Source organism: Erpetoichthys calabaricus, chromosome 14 (genome assembly GCF_900747795.2).
Source record: "Erpetoichthys calabaricus chromosome 14, fErpCal1.3, whole genome shotgun sequence".
Classification (NCBI taxonomy): domain Eukaryota; kingdom Metazoa; phylum Chordata; class Cladistia; order Polypteriformes; family Polypteridae; genus Erpetoichthys; species Erpetoichthys calabaricus.
Window position 1 is genome coordinate 8,345,403 of NC_041407.2, and position 4,666 is coordinate 8,350,068.

Sequence of the window (4,666 nt, forward strand, 5' to 3'; positions counted from 1 at the left end):
GTTCAATCCTATTTTTGTAAAATTGATCTATTTGTATGGAATGTTGTGTGATTTCAATAAAATCAATAAAATTAAAAAAAAAAAAAATGACCCTGCTACTCGTGTCACACAGTCCACATGTCAGTTACCCAATCATCTGCACACCATATACAAAACACGTGTAATTTTTGTTAAAATATTGTTAAATCGATACTTCCTAAAAAAATCTGTGCACATCTCAAACAGAAAACATTATAATATAATAACATCACACTTTGGAACTGAAGTAAGCATTTTTGACCAATGAATGAGGAGGAGAGGTGGACTGTGCATGAGGATTATGTGACACAAGTGACAGGAAATTCAGTTTTTCCCTTTTCCATGGATGTCTTTCACATCGTACAGCACTGGCCACCTTTGGCTTGTATTATATCATAAACTTTTTTTTATCTTAGTTCTCTATAAAAACATCCATCCATCCATCCATCATCCAACCCGCTATATCCTAACTACAGGGTCACGGGGGTCTGCTGGAGTCAATCCCAGCCAACACAGGGCGCAACGCAGGAAACAAACCCCCGGGCAGGGCGCCAGCCCACCACAGGGCACACACACACTAAGCATACACTAGGGACAATTTAGGATCGCCAATGCACCTAACCTGCATGTCTTTGGACTGTAGGAGGAAACCCACGCAGACACGGGGAGAACATGCAAACTCCATGCAGGGAGGACCTGGGAAGCGAACCCGGGTCTCCTAACTGCGAGGCAGCAGCGCTACCCACCCCGCCACCGTGCCGCCCCTCTATAAAAGCAAGAGAGTAAAATTTTTTCTCAGTCATCACAACAAAACACATGGGGTAAGTAACATATGAAAAGAATTATCATTTTTGGATGGAGTGTTCTGGATGTTGTCAATTACCTTATTTTGTTTCTAGTTAGACTGTGGGATCAGACCCCAGTTAATTAATTGCCCTCAGGTGCTGCCATTAGGTCATTACAGCAGTAGTTGAGGACTATGCGGACCACTTGTTACTACGCCCCAGACACGGTGACATTAGCATTGTTCCCATCAGAAGCAGCAGTAGAAGGGCCCCATTCATGGTGGTAAAATAAAATAACATCAATCAGAAGTGTGAGGAGCAGTAAGTGAACTTGTTGGTATTACATCCAGGCTCCCCGCACTATAATTATAGATTTGACCGATAATGGAAATTATGTGGGAAGACACAGCTTCCTCAAGATGACAGGAAATAATGTTTGTTGGCTAAATTACTAAAAAGGAAGAGCTCTGTGGTGACTAAACCAAAGTGCATTTTTATGTTTTTTAGGCTCCTGGGAATACGTCCAGTCCTTATGGGTCAAAGTGTTTTTCCTAATAAATTCCACTTTATAATGATTTCTGCATGTGTTCCGTATTTTCTTCCACTTCTAAAATGCATTTGATAAAAAAAAAAAGAAAAATGGGCAGAAATAAAGCATTTCGGATGACATGTAGCCAGAAAAACAGAGAAAAGTGTCTTTTTGACCCTAGAAACTGAGGGGCCAAGTGGAGGACTGCTTTCCTTTGCTGCACTTCAGTGCATTTTTTGTCAAATTTGCCCCACACATCTGATATTTGAGGACTGGGATCTGCACCTCCGGGTGCTCCACACGGACGTCTCTTCTTCTTCTTCTTCTTCTTCATCCACATTCCTTGCTGTTGTAACTGGACTGACAAGCGTCTTTTACAGCAGCTAAACACAGAATTAACCCTTTCGGCCCTGACATCCTATTACTAATACATAAATATGTAAAGCACAGGTACGTTTGCAGCCATTGGAACCGGGCGTGTTACTATTAGCACAGACTGGAGAGACTGGCATACAGTCCGCGAGACACGGAAGTGAAAATGGACACTTCTGGACTGTGTGCACCACTTTTAATTTTATTTCCTCAAAAAGAGTAAAGTATTTGGCAGCTATCATATAATAATAGTGACAATTTTTTTTTGTTTTTTTAATTTTTCAGCTTCCTAGACACCCCAAAAGTAAAATATCTCACAACATAATTTTTCCCATAAAAGCAGAAAATCCAGGGCCGAAAGGGTTAATATTTTGATTTACAATTAGGTCCATAAATATTTGGACAGAGACGACTTTTTTCTAATTTTGGTTCTGTACATTAGCACAATGAATTTTAAATGAAACAACTCAGATGCAGTTGAAGTGCAGACTTTAATTCAGTGGGGTGAACAAAACGATTGCATAAAAATGTGAGGCAACTAAAGCATTTTTTGAACACAATCCCTTCATTTCAGGGGCTCAAAAGTAATTGGACAATTGACTCAAAGGTTATTTCATGGGCAGGTGTGGGCAAGTCCGTTGTTATGTCATTATCAGTTAAGCAGATAAAAGGCCTGGAGTTGATTTGAGGTGTGGTGCTTGCATGTGGAAGATTTTGCTGTGAACAGACAACATGCGGTCAAAGGAGCTCTCCATGCAGCTGAAAGAAGCCATCCTTAAGCTGCGAAAACAGAAAAAAACCCATCGGAGAAATTGCTCCAATATTACGAGTGGCAAAATCTACAGTTTGGTACATCCTGAGAAAGAAAGCAAGCACTGGTGAACTCAGCAACGCAAAAAGACCTGGACGTCCACAGAAGACAACAGTGGTGGATGATCGCAGAATCATTTCCATGGTGAAGAGAAACCCCTTCACAACAGCCAACCAAGTGAACAACACTGTCCAGGGGGTAGGCGGGCGTATCGATATCCAAGTCTACCATAAAGAGAAGACTGCATGAAAGTAAATACAGAGGGTGCACTGCAAGGTGCAAGCCACTCATAAGCCTCAAGAATAGAAAGGCGAGATTGGACTTTGCTAAAGAACATCTAAAAAAGCCAGCACAGTTCTGGAAACACGTTCTTTGGACAGATGAAACCAAGATCAACCTCTACCAGAATGATGGCAAGAAAAAAGTATGGAGAAGGCGTGGAACAGCTCATTATCCAAAGCAAACCACATCATCTGTAAAACACGGTGGAGGGAGGCAGTGTGATGGCTTGGGCGTGCATGGCTGCCAGTGGCACTGGGACACTAGTGTTTATTGATGATGTGACACAGGACAGAAGCAGCCGAATGAATTCTGAGGTGTTCAGAGACATACTGTCTGCTCAAATACAGCTAAATGCAGTCGAAGTGATTCATGATACAGATGGACAATGACCCAAAACATACAGCCAAAGCAACCCAGGAGTTTATTAAAGCAAAGAAGTGGAAGATTCTTGAATGGCCAAGTCAGTCACCTGATCTTAACCCAACTGAGCAGACATTTCACTTGTTGAAGACTAAACTTCAGACAGAAAGGCCCACAAACAAACAGCAACTGAAAGTCGCTGCAGTAAAGGCCTGGCAGAGCATTAAAAAGGAGGAAACCCAACATCTGGTGATGTCCATGAGTTCAAGACTTCAGGCTGTCATTGCCAGCAAAGGGTTTTCAACCAAGTATTAGAAATGAACATTTTATTTCTAGTTATTTAATTTGTCCAATTACTTTTGAGCCCCTGAAATGAAGGGATTGTGTTCAAAAAATGCTTTAGTTGCCTCACATTTTTATGCAATCGTTTTGTTCACCCCACTGAATTAAAGCTGAAAGTCTGCACTTCAACTGCATCGGAGTTGTTTCGTTTAAAATTCATTGTGGTAATGTACAGAACCAAAATGAGAAAAAAGTTGTCTCTGTCCAAATATTTATGGACCTAACTGTAGCTCATCGGTGGTACTTAGGCTGCATTTTGCTGCCATACTGTCCAACAAAACCAGTCATTTCAGATGTTCTTTTTGCGTATACGTAAGGGAGATTTGCTCTTTTGACCTTCAACATGCACATCCTCCCTATTCCCACTGGGCACCCTGACTACTCGCACTGGTCTTCATGTGCCAAACTTGCTTCTGTCATATTCAAGGGACAATGTGGATTTGAAGGTGCGTGACCTGCAGAAGGGAATTTCAGTGGCACGGCAAGTCCTTCAGGTACCTTAGATTCTTAGAAGGCCACGTTTGCATGTTCTCTCTGTTCCTCTTGCTAGTCTGCCCATGTCTTCCTATACTGTAAACCAAAACCACGACTAGTAGATTGGTGACTCTAAATGATCTTTGGTTTGGGGAGCATAAGTGTGTCCTGTGTCAGATAAATGTCCCCATCACGGACTATTTCCTGCCTTACACCTACTGTATTTCTGTTAGCATAGACTACTGCTCTCCATGGCCGTGTTCTGGAAAATTCGGATTCAAAAAAATGAAGAAACTGATAAATGATAGGCAGATGACAATGTAGTGCACTGGCCTTCCTTGCAGAGATGCCTGACTTTGGCACCACCTACAGCAGAATATCAAGAAAATCAAATTGTCCATAGTGTGCCGGAGAATCAGATGATGTTGTCTGGAACAAAACTAAAAAGAGGAGATTCCACGTGTAACAGATGCTTGAAAACACACCCATGGAAACTGAAACAAGGTCAAAGATCTGCAGTTGTAAATACGGCTTTAAGCATTCATTGGGCTTTTTCTGCCATTCAGCAATCTCCTTCACACCAGTCAGAGGGCAGAGTCAAGCAGTGGCAACATATATTTGGAGAAAGTGGCTTGGCTTGAAACCTCTTAAGAAGTTGTCCCCCTGTCACAGCATTTCCTAGTGCTATAAAGC

General features: G+C 41.9%; 1 long non-coding RNA gene across 1 annotated transcript in view; it reads right to left on the minus strand.

Annotated features, from left to right (window-relative positions):
* The window catches only part of LOC127530178 (uncharacterized), a 34,361-nt gene that overhangs the window by 3,539 nt on the left and 26,156 nt on the right, over positions 1–4,666 (minus strand). The gene's annotated exons all lie outside the window — the stretch shown is intronic.